The sequence below is a fragment of the Ranitomeya variabilis genome, chromosome 2, assembly GCF_051348905.1.
Source record: "Ranitomeya variabilis isolate aRanVar5 chromosome 2, aRanVar5.hap1, whole genome shotgun sequence".
Classification (NCBI taxonomy): Eukaryota; Metazoa; Chordata; class Amphibia; order Anura; family Dendrobatidae; genus Ranitomeya; species Ranitomeya variabilis.
In genome coordinates, this window is record NC_135233.1 from 1,079,050,782 (window position 1) to 1,079,067,327 (window position 16,546).

Consider the following 16,546-nt stretch of genomic DNA (forward strand, 5'->3'; position numbering starts at 1 on the left):
CAGCGATGTCAGCGGGACCTCAACGACCAAAAAAAGGTCCAGGCCATTCCGACACGACCAGCGATCTCACAGCAGGGGCCTGATCGCTGGTACGTGTCACACATAGCGAGATCACTACTGAGGTCGCTGTTGCGTCACAAAACTTGTGACTCAGCAGCGATATCGCTACCGATCTCGCTATGTGAGACGGGGGCTTAAGATCGCTGATCTGACACTTTGCACAGCACTGTGTCAGATCACCGATCTGACATGCACTCCTGGAGGCTTCCCGGCGCCTGCTCTGATCAGGTGCTGGTAAGCCACATCCCTGCAGAACCCGGATGCAGCCCCGTGGCCATTTTGGATCTGGGGCCTGCAGGGAGAAGATGGTAGGAGACCCTCGGAGCAACGTGATCACATCGTGTTGCTCCGAGGGTCTCAGGGAAGCCCACAGGGAGCCCCCTCTGTTGTGATTTTGCTTTTTGCTCCCTCTAGTGGTCATTAGTGATTTGACTCTGGAGCTTCTGTCTTTTCCTATATCCTCACCTGGGCCGTTAGTTCAGGGGCGTTGCTATATAAGCTCCCTGGACCTTTAGTTCAATGCCTGGCATCGTTGAAATCAGAGCTAATCTGTTGTGCTCTTGTCCTATGATCCTGGTTCCTGTATTTCAAGCTAAGTCTGCTTCCTTGCTTTCTGCTTTTGTTTTGTTTGGTATTTTTGTCCAGCTTGTTCCTATCTGTATCCTGACCTTTGCTGGAAGCTCTAGGGGGCTGGTGTTCTCCCCCCGGACCGTTAGACGGTTCGGGGGTTCTTGAATCTCCAGCATGGATTTTTATAGGGTTTTTGTTGACCAGATAAGTTATCTTGCTATATTCTGCTATTAGTAAGCTGGCCTCTCTTTGCTGAACCTGGTTCATTTCTGTGTTTGTCATTTCCTCTTACCTCACCGTTATTATTTGTGGGGGGCTTGTATCTTGCTTTGGGGTCCCTTTCTCTGGAGGCAAGAGAGGTCTTTGTTTTCTTCTCCTAGGGGTAGTTAGATTCTCCGGCTGGCGCGAGTCATCTAGCGATCACCGTAGGCATGATCCCCGGCTACTTCTAGTGTTGGCGTTAGGAGTAGCTATTTGGTCAACCCAGTTACCACAGCCCTATGAGCTGGATTTTTGAATCTCGCAGACTTACACGTTCCTCTGAGACCCTGTCCACTGGGGTCATAACAGTATGCCAGGCCAGTATTAAATGTTTAATGCATTGCAGAAGTGGGATTATAAGAAAGAAAATTTTGAGGTTTTTTTTCCCTCTCTCATTTTTTTTTTTTTTTTTTTTCTTTTCCCCTTTAACTCAGAGTGGCTTAAGCTTGCTGCAGACATGAATGTCCAGACCTTGATTACAAGTGTGGACCAGCTTGCCGCTCGTGTGCAGGGTATACAAGATTATGTTACCAGAAATCCTAGGTCTGAACCCAAGATTCCGATTCCTGAACTGTTTTCAGGAGACCGATTTAAGTTTAGGAATTTCAGGAATAATTGTAAATTGTTTTTGTCCCTGAAACCTTGTTCGTCTGGAGACTCTGCTCAACAAGTAAAAATTGTTATTTCATTCTTACGGGGTGACCCTCAAGATTGGGCTTTTTCGTTGGCGCCAGGAGACCCGGCATTGGCTGATATTGATGCGTTTTTTCTGGCGCTCGGTTTACTTTATGAGGAACCCAATCTTGAGATTCAGGCAGAGAAAGCCTTGCTGGCTATGTCTCAGGGCCAGGACGAGGCTGAGGTGTATTGCCAAAAATTTCGGAAATGGTCCGTGCTGACACATTGGAACGAGTGTGCACTGGCCGCTAATTTTAGAAATGGCCTTTCTGAGGCCATTAAGAATGTTATGGTGGGTTTTCCCATTCCCACAGGTCTGAATGATACCATGTCCCTGGCTATTCAAATTGACCGGTGGTTGCGGGAGCGCAAAACCGCAAATTCCCTCATGTTGTTGTCTGAACAGACACCTGATGTGATGCTATGTGATAGAATCTTGACTAGAAATGAGAGGAAAATTCATAGACGCCGGAATGGCTTGTGCTACTACTGTGGTGATTCTACACATGTTATCTCAGCATGGTCTAAACGTATATCTAAGGTTGTTAGTCCTGTCACCGTTGGTAATTTGCATCCTAAGTTTATTCTGTCTGTAACTTTGATTTGCTCACTGTCATCTTATCCTGTCATGGCGTTTGTAGATTCAGGTGCTGCCCTGAGTCTTATGGATCTCTCATTTGCTAAGCGCTGTGGTTTTATTCTTGAACCATTAGAAAATCCTATCCCTCTTAGGGGTATTGATGCTACGCCATTAGCAGAAAATAAACCGCAGTATTGGACACAGGTTACCATGTGCATGACTCCTGAACACCGCAAGGTGATACGTTTTCTCGTTCTACATAAAATGCATGATTTGGTTGTTTTGGGGCTGCCATGGTTACAGACCCATAATCCAGTCCTTGACTGGAAGGCTATGTCAGTGTCTAGTTGGGGCTGTCGTGGTATTCATGAGGATTCCCTGCCTGTGTCTATTGCTTCTTCTACGCCTTCGGAAGTTCCGGAGTATTTGTCTGATTATCAGGATGTCTTTAGCGAATCCAGGTCCAGTGCATTGCCTCCTCATAGGGAATGTGACTGTGCAATAGATTTGATTCCAGGCAGTAAATTTCCTAAGGGAAGACTTTTTAATTTGTCGATACCTGAACATACCGCTATGCGTTCATATATCAAGGAGTCTCTGGAGAAAGGACACATCCGTCCGTCTTCTTCCCTTTCAGGTTGAGGTGGATGCTTCAGAGTTGGAGCAGGGGCCGTTTTGTCGCAGAGAGGCCCTGGTTGCTCTGTTATGAGACCTTGCGCCTTTTTCTCTAGGAAGTTTTCGCCTGCGGAGCGAAATTATGATGTGGGCAATCGGGAGTTGTTGGCCATGAAATGGGCATTTGAGGAGTGGCGTCATTGGCTCGAGGGTGCTAAGCATCGTGTGGTGGTCTTGACTGATCACAAAAATCTGATGTATCTCGAGTCTGCTAAACGCCTGAATCCTAGACAGGCCCGCTGGTCATTGTTTTTCTCCCGTTTTGACTTTGTTGTCTCGTATTTACCAGGTTCAAAAAATGTGAAGGCCGATGCTCTTTCCAGGAGCTTTGTGCCTGATGCTCCTGGAGTCGCTGAACCTGTTGGTATTCTTAAGGATGGTATTATCTTGTCAGCTATTTCTCCTGATCTGCGACGTGTGTTGCAGAGATTTCAGGCTGATAGGCCTGATTCTTGTCCACCTGACAGACTGTTTGTGCCTGATAAGTGGACCAGCAGAGTCATTTCCGAGGTTCATTCCTCGGTGTTGGCAGGTCACCCAGGAATTTTTGGCACCAGAGATCTGGTGGCCAGATCCTTTTGGTGGCCTTCCTTGTCTAGGGATGTGCGGTCATTTGTACAGTCCTGTGGGACTTGTGCTCGAGCTAAGCCTTGCTGTTCTCGTGCCAGCGGGTTGCTCTTGCCCTTGCCTGTCCCTAAGAGACCTTGGACACATATCTCCATGGATTTCATTTCTGATCTTCCGGTGTCTCAAGGCATGTCTGTTATCTGGGTGATATGTGATCGCTTCTCCAAGATGGTCCATTTGGTTCCTTTGCCTAAGCTGCCTTCCTCTTCCGATCTGGTTCCTGTGTTTTTCCAGAACGTGGTTCGTTTGCACGGCATCCCTGAGAATATTGTGTCAGACAGAGGATCCCAGTTCGTTTCCAGATTCTGGCGATCCTTTTGTAGTAGGATGGGCATTGACTTGTCGTTTTCGTCTGCTTTCCATCCTCAGACTAATGGACAGACGGAGCGAACTAATCAGACTTTGGAGGCTTATTTGAGGTGTTTTGTCTCTGCTGATCAGGACGATTGGGTGACCTTCTTGCCGTTGGCTGAGTTTGCCCTTAATAATCGGGCTAGTTCCGCCACCTTGGTTTCGCCGTTTTTCTGCAACTCTGGTTTCCACCCTCGTTTTTCTTCGGGTCATGTGGAACCTTCTGACTGCCCTGGGGTGGATTCTGTGGTGGATAGGTTGCAGCGGATCTGGAATCTTGTGGTGGACAACTTGAAGTTGTCACAGGAGAGGGCTCAGCGCTTTGCCAACCGCTGCCGCGGTGTGGGTCCCCGACTACGTGTTGGGGATTTGGTGTGGCTTTCTTCCCGCTTTGTTCCTATGAAGGTTTCCTCTCCCAAATTTAAACCTCGTTTTATTGGTCCTTACAAGATATTGGAAATCCTTAATCCTGTATCCTTTCGCCTGGATCTTCCTGTGTCGTTTGCTATCCACAACGTGTTTCATAGGTCCTTGTTGCGGCGGTACGTTGTGCCTGTGGTTCCTTCTGCTGAGCCTCCTGCTCCGGTGTTGGTTGAGGGCGAGTTGGAGTACGTGGTGGAGAAGATCTTGGATTCTCGTCTCTCCAGGCGGAGGCTTCAGTACCTGGTCAAGTGGAAGGGCTATGGTCAGGAAGATAATTCCTGGGTGGTCGCCTCTGATGTTCATGCGGCCGATTTAGTTCGTGCCTTTCACGCCGCTCGTCCTGATCGCCCTGGTGGTCGTGGTGAGGGTTCGGTGACCCCTCACTAAGGGGGGGGTACTGTTGTGATTTTGCTTTTTGCTCCCTCTAGTGGTCATTAGTGATTTGACTCTGGAGCTTCTGTCTTTTCCTATATCCTCACCTGGGCCGTTAGTTCAGGGGCGTTGCTATATAAGCTCCCTGGACCTTCAGTTCAATGCCTGGCATCGTTGAAATCAGAGCTAATCTGTTGTGCTCTTGTCCTATGATCCTGGTTCCTGTATTTCAAGCTAAGTCTGCTTCCTTGCTTTTTGCTTTTGTTTTGTTTGGTATTTTTGTCCAGCTTGTTACTATCTGTATCCTGACCTTTGCTGGAAGCTCTAGGGGGCTGGTGTTCTCCCCCCGGACCGTTAGACGGTTCGGGGGTTCTTGAATCTCCAGCGTGGATTTTTATAGGGTTTTTGTTGACCAGATAAGTTATCTTGCTATATTCTGCTATTAGTAAGCTGGCCTCTCTTTGCTGAACATGGTTCATTTCTGTGTTTGTCATTTCCTCTTACCTCACCGTTATTATTTGTGGGGGGCTTGTATCTTGCTTTGGGGTCCCTTTCTCTGGAGGCAAGAGAGGTCTTTGTTTTCTTCTCCTAGGGGTAGTTAGATTCTCCGGCTGGCGCGAGTCATCTAGCGATCACCGTAGGCATGATCCCCGGCTACTTCTAGTGTTGGCGTTAGGAGTAGCTATTTGGTCAACCCAGTTACCACAGCCCTATGAGCTGGATTTTTGAATCTCGCAGACTTACACGTTCCTCTGAGACCCTGTCCACTGGGGTCATAACACCCCTCCCTGCGCAATGCTTCCCTATACCGCCGGAACACTGCAATCATGTTTGATCGCAGTGTGATGGGATTAATGTGCTGGGGATGGTCCGTGACTGCGACACATAGTGCCAGATGTCAGCTGCGATAGCCAGCTGACACCCGGCCACGATCATCCGTGCTCCCCCCGTGAGCGCGGCCAATTGCTATGACGTACTATCCCGTCGGTGGGCATACGGGCCCACCCCAACTGGACGGGATAGTACGTCACATGTCAGAATGGGGTTAACTCAAAGTCGGCAAAATTCAATCACGGTTAAGTAAATTATTGCATTTCCACTATTGCTTTTGTAATGACTTTGGCTAAGACAGTGGTTCTGTATGGTGAGCGGGAGTTAAGGGGTGTACGTGTTTGATGATGGGAGGGGCGTGTCTAGGTCAGAGGAACAGTGCAGTGTAATTTTTTTTTTCATTTTTTCTTTAAATTAATCTGTGCACATTCCAGCAGCCAATCAGTGCGCAGAAACTATTTGCAACTTCACGACACAAGGTCTTCTGTGATGGGCTGCCGAAGTCACATATCCCTGTCCATATAAAAAGCAGACATCTTGTTTTGCATGCACATTTTCCCAGTGTCACAGTGCAGGTAGGCCACTCCTGCTAAAGCTGCTGCTGCTGAAAGTGAACTTGTCAGTTAGCTAGATAGCATCCTGTTCTGTGTGAAATCGATCTTCCAGTATCTAACTAGATTGTGCTAAAACTGTGTTGCAGTCTCAGGAGAACCAATGTGCTAATCCAAATCATTTGTGATAAAACTTTTGCAGTGAGAAATCAGAAGGTCACATTTCCACTTAAAAATTGTTAGGCCTAATATTGGGTTTCAGCCAGGAGGCCCTATTTGCTAATCCAAATTGTGTGAGGGCACAGCATTGTAACTTAATTAACCAGATGTCTATTTTCAGCAAGTCAAGAAGAATAGACTGTTATCTATATGTTGACTTTTTAATTTATGTGTTTCTTTCAGGTTGGGCAAGAAAACAGACTTTTGTGCAATAAGCCTATAATATTAACTTGTTATTTGACAATTTGCTGTAACACATTATACTCTTATCCAGGAAGACTAATGATACAAGGTCATGGAACAATGATGTTTGCTGATATATTGATTAAACATTGTCCAGGCTTGCCAGTTTGTTGACTTGGTGAGTTGTCTTATCTTGTGAGTTGGTCTTATCACTATTTTTCCCCTTGATCTGTAAATATTGGATGAAGGACAGTTGTTAGCTATAAAAAGAGGATATATGCCTCCGTATGAGGATACAAATCTTCAGCAAAGACATCCAAATATCCAAAGGACCAGATACTCTTTAGAAGACAGCACCCAAAACTTCATGGCTCCATCATGAGGAAAGCAGATATAACATTCTACAGGATTTCAGCTTAGGGGACTGCAGCCCAGGCTGGAAGAATGCAGATCTGCTCCACTGACAATCATTGAACCATGAAAATGTTTGTGGAAGCCAGAAATGAGACCCACTGGTCACCTGGTTCCATGGAAATGTTCAGAGAAGACAGATTGTGACCCTCAAGTCAACTGGCCTTGTACTAGAATGAACTGTCGTCTTCCTAAGCTTGTCATTACCTTCTTGCAGTGCATGCCACAGGTGGAGTAGTTGGCCCTGGAAGCTGAAGACAGGTTTTGACCCTCCGGTCAATTGGCGTTGTACCTTAATGGACTGTTATCTTTCTAAGCTTGTCGTTTCCTCCTCTCTGTGCATGCCACAGGGGAGGTAATCGGCCCTGGAAACCCTGAAGTAACAGCTACTCTTATCTCGTCGAGTAAGCGGAAGGGTGAGACTCCATTATATGCACCATCTTGGGTATTTTGATGGGACTGTTCTATGTGTTATCTGCCTGTTTTTGTGGTTCAGTAAAGTATAGCCATACTGTTTTACCCTCACCCTGTCTTGTCTGAGCAGTGCTATGCCCACATTAAAAGGAAAGTGGTCATTCGATGATCCCCCATGTCTCCTGTTGTGAATTCTGCTTTTGGGTTCCCTCCGGTGGTAGTAGGTGGTAATGCAGTTATCCCTGGGTTGCAGTCCTGGTCAGGTGTGTCTGCTGATTGCAGTTCTGACTGGGGTATTTAGGTGTGCAGGATTCATTAGTCCTTGCCAGTTGTCAATTGTTGTTGGGAGGTGTTGGACCTCTGCCTGGTTCCTCCTGTCATTCTGCCAAATCAGCAAAGATAAGTGTCTGTTTTTTTTCCTGTGGCACACATGCTGTGTGCTTCACAATTCAGTGCTATTCTTTGTGTTTTCTTGTCCAGCTTAGATTGTGTCAGTATTTTCTCAGTCTTGCTGGATTCTCTGGAATGGCAGATATACATTCCATGTCTTTAGTTAGATTGTGGAACTTTTTGTATTATCTCTTGTGGATATTTTTGGAAGGGTTTTAATACTGACCGCCTAGTAATCTGTCCTATCCTTTCCAATTTAGCTAGAGTGGCCTCTTTTGCTAAATCCTGTTTTCTACCTGCGTGTGTCTATTCTTCTCCTACTCACAGTCATTATTCGTGGGGGGCTGCCTATCCTTTGGGGGTCTGCTCTGAGGCAAGATAGCATTCCTATTTCCATCTATCTATATAATACATCTATTTAGTCCTCCGGCTGTGTCGAGGTGTCTAGGGTTTGTTAGGCACACCCCACGGCTACTTCTAGTTGCGGTGTTAGTTCAGGATTTGCGCTCAGTACAGGTTCCACCGACTCCAGAGAAAGATTTCATGCGGCTCCAAGGTCACCGGATCATAACAGTACAACTGGCCAATAATGAGTTAAATGCATCTCAGAAGAAGGGAAGAAAGGTGTTGAGCCATTTTTTTTTCTGCAGTCTGTTTTGTCTTCTCTTCCCTCTTTATTTATAGGTGGCTGAGGAGTCTTGTGCGAGCATGGATGTTCAGGAATTAGCTTCTCGTGTAGACCAGCTTGCTGCTAGGGTACAGGATATTTCTGATTATATTGTTCAGACTCCTGCTTTAGAGCCGAAGATTCCTACTCCTGATTTGTTTTTTGGTGATAGGTCCAAATTTTGGGGTTTTAAAAACAATTGTAAACTGTTTTTTTGCTCTGAGACCGCGATCCTCCGGTGATTCCATTCAGCAGGTTAAAATTGTCACCTCCCTGCTGCGTGGCGATCCACAGGATTGAGCATTTTCCCAGGAATCTGGGAATCCGGCCTTGCTTAATGTAGATTCCTTTTTTCAGGCTTTAGGATTATTATATGATGAACCGAGTTCTGTGGATCAAGCGGAAAAAACCTTGTTGGCCCTGTCTCAGGGTCAAGAGGTGGCAGAATTGTATTGTCAGAAATTTAGAAAATGGTCTGTGTTGACTAAATGGAATGATGATGCTTTGGCGGCAATTTTCAGAAAGGGTCTTTCTGAATCCGTTAAAGATATTATGGTGGGGTTTCCCACGCCTTCCGGTCTGAGTGATTCTATGTCTCTGGCCATTCAGATTGATCGGCGTTTGCGGGAGCGTCAAACTGTGCACGCTGTGGCGTCGTCCATAGAGCAAAGTCCTGAGCCAATGCAGTGTGATAGGATTTTGTCTAGAACGGAATGACAAGGATTCAGACATCAGAATAGGTTGTGTTATTATTGTGGTGATGCTTCTCATGTCATTTCAGTCTGCCCTAAGCGGACAAAAAGGATCGCTAGTTCATTTACTATCAGGACTGTACAACCTAAATTTCTGTTATTGGTGTCCTTGCTCTGCTCATTGTCATCATTTTCTGTCATGACGTTTGTGGATTCAGGCGTCGCCTTGAACTTAATGGATTTTGAGTTTACCAGGCGTTGTGGTTTTCCCTTGCAGCCTTTGCAGAACCCTATTCCTTTAACCCCTTTCTGCCAGCTGACGGAATAGTACATCAGCTGGCAGAACCCCCGCTTTAAGGTGGGCTCCGGCGGCGAGCCCACCTTAAAGCCGCGACATGTCAGCTGTTTTGTACAGCTGACATGTGCGCGCATAGAGCGCGAGCGGAATCGCGATCCGCCTGCGCCCATTAACTAGTTAAATGCCGCTGTCAAATGCAGACAGCGGCATTTAACTACCGCATCCGGCCGGGCGGCCGGATATGAGTGCATCGCCGACCCCCGTCACATGATCGGAGGTCGGCGATGCTTCTAAATGGTAACCATAGAGGTCCTTGAGACCTCTATGGTTACTGATCGCCGGTGGCTGTGAGCGCCCCCCTGTGGTCGGCGAACACCTGTAATTCTGCTGTGTAGCAGCGATCTTATGATCGCTGCTACATAGCAGAGCCGATCGGGTTGTGCCTGCTTCTAGCCTCCCATGGAGGCTATAGAAGCATGGTAAAAGTGAAAAAAAAAAAGTAAAAAAAATGTGAAAAAAATAAAAAATATATAAAAGTTTAAATCACCCCCCTTTCACCCCAATCAAAATAAATCAATTAAAAAAAAAATCAAACCTACACATATTTGGTATCACCGTGTTCAGAATCGCCCGATCTATCAATAAAAAAAAGCATTAACCTGATCGCTAAATGGCGTAATGAGAAAAAAAATCGAAACGCCAGAATTACGTTTTTTTGGTCGCCGCGATATTGCATTAAAATGCAATAACACGCGATCAAAAGAACGTATCTGCACCAAAATGGTATCATTAAAAACGGCAGCTCGGCACGCAAAAAATAAGCCCTCACCTGACCCCAGATCACGAAAAATAAAGACGCTACAAGTATCGGAAAATGGTGCAATTTTTATTTTTTTTTGCAAAGTTTGGAATTTTTTTTCACCACTTAGGTGAAAAATAACCTAGTCATGTTAGGTGTCTATGAACTCGTACTGACCTGGAGAATCATAATCGCAGGTCAGTTTTAGCATTCAGTGAACCTAGCAAAATAGCGAAGCAAAAAACAAGTGTGGGATTGCACTTTTTTTGCAATTTCACTGCACTTGGAATTTTTTTCCCGTTTTCTAGTACACGACATGGTAAAACCAATGATGTCGTTCAAAAGTACAACTCGTCCCGCAAAAAATAAGCCCTCACATGGCCAAATTGACGGAAAAATAAAAAAGTTATGGCTCTGGGAAGGAGGGGAGCGAAAAACGAAAATGAAAAAACGGAAAAAGCTCCGGGGGTGAAGGGGTTAAGGGGGATTGATGCTACACCTTTGGCTAAAAATAAGCCCCAGTTTTGGACACAGGTGACCATGCACATGGCGCCAGCCCATCAGGAAGATTGTCGATTTCTGGTGTTGCATAATTTGCATGATGTTATCGTGCTGGGTTTCCCGTGGTTGCAGGTACATAATCCTGTGTTGGATTGGAAATCTATGTCTGTGACTAGTTGGGGTTGTCAGGGGGTTCATAATGATGTTCCTTTGATGTCAATCTCCTCTTCTTCCTCTTCTGAAATTCCAGAGTTTTTGTCTGATTTTCAGGATGTATTCGATGAGCCCAAGTCCAATTCCCTTCCACCGCACAGGGACTGTGATTGTGCGATTGACTTGATTCCAGGCAGTAAGTTTCCTAAGGGCCGACTTTTCAACCTGTCTGTGCCTGAACATACCGCCATGCGGAGTTATGTTAAGGAGTCTTTGGAGAAAGGGCATATTCGGCCATCTTCTTCACCGTTGGGAGCAGGTTTTTTTTTGTTGCTAAGAAGGATGGCTCATTGAGACCTTGTATTGATTATCGCCTCTTGAATAAGATCACGGTCAAGTTTCAATACCCTTTACCTTTGCTTTCCGATTTGTTTGCTAGGATTAAGGGGGCTAGTTGGTTTACGAAGATTGACCTTCGGGGGGCATATAATCTTGTTCGTATTAAGCAGGGTGATGAATGGAAAACTGCGATTAATACGCCCGAAGGCCATTTTGAATACCTTGTGATGCCATTCGGGCTCACTAACGCTCCATCTGTTTTTCAATCCTTCATGCATGATATCTTCCGGACTTATATTTATAAATTCTTGATTGTATATTTGGACGATATTTAGATTTTTTCCGATGATTGGAAGTCTCATGTGGAACAAGTCAGGATGGTATTTCAGATCCTTCATGACAATGCTTTGTTTGTGAAGGGGTCTAAGTGTCTCTTTGGGGTGCAGAAGGTTTCTTTTTGGGGCTTTATTTTTTCTCCCTCATCTATGGAGATGGATCCGGTTAAGGTTCAGACCATTCATGACTGGATTCAACCCACATCCGTGAAGAGCCTTCAGAAATTTTGGGGTTTTGTAAATTTTTATCGCCGGTTCATTGCTAACTTCTCCAGCGTGGTTAAACCCTTGACTGATTTGACGAAAAAAGGCGCTGATGTGGCGAATTCGTCCTCTGCAGCTGTCTCTGCCTTTCAGGAGCTTAACCCTTGTCAGGCTGCATAATTTTACAACCTTAACAGGCTGCATAGGTACAATTGTACCTTCACATATACCTCCACTGTGGGAAGACTTTACTTGGTTTCAGAAACTAAAGTTCATTCAGCTACAAATGTTATGCTGATATCTATTGTTCAGTGTTGTTACTGGTCACTTATGTTGCTGTCAATTAAGTTAATTCAAACTGGGAGTGGCTTCTACTTGTCTTCCTGCCTCCCTCCTCTCATTAGCCATTTTGCTGTTCATCTCATTGCTGTGAGCACACATTTCTAGGCTTGTGAAGTCTTCAATTTCTTGGAAACGAAGGTAGGAAAGTCTCACAGCATCTAACAGCCAGTTATACCTTTATTCTCATTATGTGGGGACAGAACAGTCAAATTGTCTTTCAGCCTGGACTTGGCTTACATATATTTTGTATGAAACTTATCACTATAGGTATAATTTTTATACGAAAAATGGATAATAATTAGTATCTACATATTGTTTTACGATGTTTTATTTATATTCAGCACAAAATACGAAGCCAAAATTCATCTAGCAAGTCATCATGAGTGATAGTAATGCTGGATCTAGTTTCCGCCATAATCCAAGAAAACGTGTTTGCAGGTTAGTATAATTTTGTGAAAAGCCAATAATGTAGTATTTCGGAAAATTATTTATTTTACATTTTTTCATATTTACAGATTTACGTCTGACGAAATAATGCGAATGCTAGAAGAATCTGATTCTGAGCATGAGGATGAACCATATGTTGCATCTGATGATGAAAACTATGTACCACAAGTGGATGTTACTGAAGAAGATTCAGACATTGAACAAGAAATGGTCATAGAGCATGAAAATGAATACGAATCAGACGAAAGTGTTGAGGATGATTCTGTGCCTCAAAGTGCAGGCGACATTTGGACTGCTAAGGATGAAACTCAATGGTGCAGTAATCCACTGCCAAATGCACAAACAAAATCTCGTAATGTCCTACGACAAAGAGGTGGCCCTGCAGCAATCAGCAACCTATATACAGCAAAAGAGCTATTCAAGTCCATCATGACTCCCGAGATGTGTGACATCATATTACGGGAAACGAATCGAAAGGCCAAGAGAGTTTGTGATGCTTACAACAACGAACTGGTACAACGTTTTCCTGATTCTTCCAAACGGCCACCACAAAAAACATTCAAGCAATTTACTGAAACTGAACTTCATGCATTTTTGGGCATACTGATTGCTGCTGGTGTGCACAGAGCCAACAAAGAGAATCTGGAGGAAATGTGGAATGTTGCTGCTCTGCCTCTTATACGTGCAGCCATGTCTCGTGACCGCTTCAAGATGATACTCAGATTTATCAGGTTTGACAACGAAAATACACGTGCAGAACGTGTGCAAACAGATAAAGCTGCACCAATACGGGACATCTGGACAATGCTGAACAGTAATCTGGAGAGAGCCTACAAGCCATATCATTGTATCACCGTCGACGAGCAATTATTTCCATTTAGAGGTCATACTAAATTTACCCAGTATATACCTTCAAAACCAGCTAAATATGGCATAAAGATTTTCTGGGCTTGTGACTCATCAAATGCCTACCCTTTACAAGGTCAGCTCTACACTGGGAAACCAACTGATGGTCCTCGACAAGTAAACATTGGAGAACGAACAGTATTGGACCTAGTGAGCTCGTATAAAGGCTCTGGAAGAAATGTCACCACCGATAACTTCTTTACAACCATGGAACTAGCTAAGGTATTGAACTCCTGGAACATGACACTAGTTGGTACAGTGAGAAAAAACAAAAGGTTCCTACCTAACAACATGCAGCCTGCCAAAGAAAGGCCTGTAAACTCGACAAATTTTGCCTACAATCATGATGCAACAGTCTGTTCATATGTACCAAAGAAGAACAAATCAGTCGTGCTTCTATCATCTATGCACATGACGGGAGAAGTTGAAGAGACACTAGCAGCCAAGCCAGAGATAATAAAATACTACAACATAACAAAAGGTGGCGTTGATGTTATGGATAAAATGTTGGGAGAGTACACTGTGAAACGACGAACATCACGTTGGACTTTGGCATTTTTCTACAATATGATTGATGTCAGTGGGTTAGCATCCTACATCATCTACAGAGAACACAATCCAAGCTTCAGGGCAAAGGATCAACGAAGAAAGTTCCTGAAAGATCTCGCAAATCAGCTGTGTATGATTGCAATTGAAGATCGTAGTACAAACAAAATGATAATGAGAAACCATTTTCTTCGAGGTGCAGTAGAAATGGTGCTTGGACGATGCATTGTGGTAGCATCGCAGCCAGCAGCTGGCCCCAACATACCTCATGGTAGTCGTGGACCCTCCCCTGTTGTTGGTAGTTGCTATGTCTGCAGAGACCTGAGGCGAAAACAACGCAAGACTAGAAAGTCTTGTGTGGTTTGTGTGAAACCCATTTGCGATGAACACTCTATAGCAAAGCCAACATGCATTACTTGCAAAGAAAATCAATAAAAAAAAGTTTCTTACATTTTCTTTTATAATGTAAATGAACAGTTTTTTACTTGTTTATAATAGTTAAATAGCATTATCATTAAAAAAAAATTTATGCTTTTTCCCTTGCATTATCTTCATTCAAAATATATGAGGTACATTTATACCTATGCAGCTTGTTATGGATGCAAAAAGATCTCGACCCCTTATCTCGGAAGCGGGTGGAGATATTTTATTGAAATTTGGCCAATATATTCTGGACCAAAAATGTAGAGATGTCACGAAATTTCAGCCCTCTACGTCTTTTCAAAAAAAAGTTATTGCAATTTTAAAACGGAATAGTTACAATTGTACCTATTCAGCCGGATAAGGGTTAAATGCTGATTTACTTCTGCTCCGGTGTTGCGCCAACCAGATGTTTCTCTTCCGTTTCAGGTTGAGATTGATGCTTCTGAGATTGGGGCAGGGGCCGTTTTGTCTCAGAGGGATTCTGTTGGTTCTTTGATGAAACCGTGTGCCTTCTTCTCCCGCAAGTTTTCGCCTGCTGAACGCAATTATGATATCGGCAATCGGGAGTTGTTGGCTATGAAGTGGGCGTTTGAGGAGTGGCGACATTGGCTTGAGGGAGCTAAGCACAGTATTGTGGTCCTGACCGATCATAACAATTTGATTTACGTCGAGTCTGCCAAACGGCTGAGTCCTAGACAGGCTCGATGGTCCTTGTTTTTTTCCCGTTTTGATTTCGTGGTTTCGTATCTTCCGGGTTCTAAGAATATTAAGGCTGATGCCCTTTCTAGGAGTTTTTTGCCGGATTCTCCTGAGGTCCTTGAACCGGTCGGCATTCTGAAGGAAGGGGTGGTCCTTTCTGCCATTTCCCCTGATTTACGGAGGGTTCTTCAGGAATTTCAGGCTGATAGACCTGACCGCTGTCCTGTGGGGAAATTGTTTGTTCCTGACAGATGGACTAGTAGAGTGATTTCTGAGGTTCACTGTTCTGTGTTGGCTGGTCATCCTGGTATTTTTGGTACCAGAGATTTGGTTGGTAGATCCTTTTGGTGGCATTCGTTGTCACGTGATGTGCGTTCTTTTGTGCAGTCCTGTGGGACTTGTGCACGGGCCAAGCCTTGTTGTTCCCGTGCTAGTGGGTTACTTTTGCCATTGCCGGTCCCTGAGAGGCCCTGGACACATATTTCTATGGATTTTATTTCTGATCTTCCGGTTTCCCAGAGGATGTCGGTTATCTGGGTTGTTTGTGACCGGTTTTCTAAGATGGTTCATTTGGTGCCTTTGCCTAAATTGCCTTCCTCTTCAGAGTTGGTTCCGTTGTTTTTTCAGCATGTGGTTCGTTTGCATGGTATTCCGGAGAATATTGTGTCCGACAGAGGTTCCCAGTTTGTTTCTAGGTTTTGGCGGGCCTTTTGTGCTAGGCTGGGCATTGATTTGTCTTTTTCTTCCGCATTTCATCCTCAGACAAATGGCCAGACCGAGTGAACTAATCAGACTTTGGAGATTTATTTGAGATGCTTTGTGTCTGCCGATCAGGATGATTGGGTGGCCTTTTTGCCATTGGCCGAGTTTGCCCTTAATAATCGGGCTAGTTCGGCTACTTTGGTTTCGCCTTTTTTTGTAATTTGGGTTTTCATCCTCGTTTTTCTTCTGGGCAGGTTGAGCCTTCTGACTGTCCTGGTGTAGATTCTGTGGTTGACAGGTTGCAGCAGATTTGGGCTCATGTGGTGGACAATTTGGTGTTGTCTCAGGAGGAGGCTCAACGTTTTGCTAACCGTCGTCGGTGTGTTGGTTCCCAGCTTCGGGTTGGGGATTTGGTTTGGTTGTCTTTCCGTCATGTTCCTATGAAGGTCTCTTCCCCTAAGTTTAAGCCTGGGTTTATTGGTCCTTATAGGATTTCTGAGATTATTAATCCGGTGTCTTTTCGATTGGTGCTTCCGGCCTCTTTTGCTATCAATAATGTCTTCCATAGATCTTTATTGCGGAAATATGTGGTGCCCGTTGTTCCCTCTGTTGATCCTCCGGCCCCTGTTTTGGTTGATGGGGAGTTGGAGTATGTGGTTGAAAAGATTTTGGATTCTCGTTTTTCGAGGCGGAGGCTTCAGTACCTTGTCAAATGGAAGGGTTATGGCCAGGAGGATAATTCTTGGGTTTTTGCTTGTGATGTCCATGCTGCTGATCTGGTCCGTGCCTTTCATCTGGCTCATCCTGATTGGCCTGGGGGTGCTGGTGAGGGTTCGGTGACCCCTCCTCAAGGGGAGGGTACTGTTGTGAATTCTGCTTTTGGGTTCCCTCCGGTGG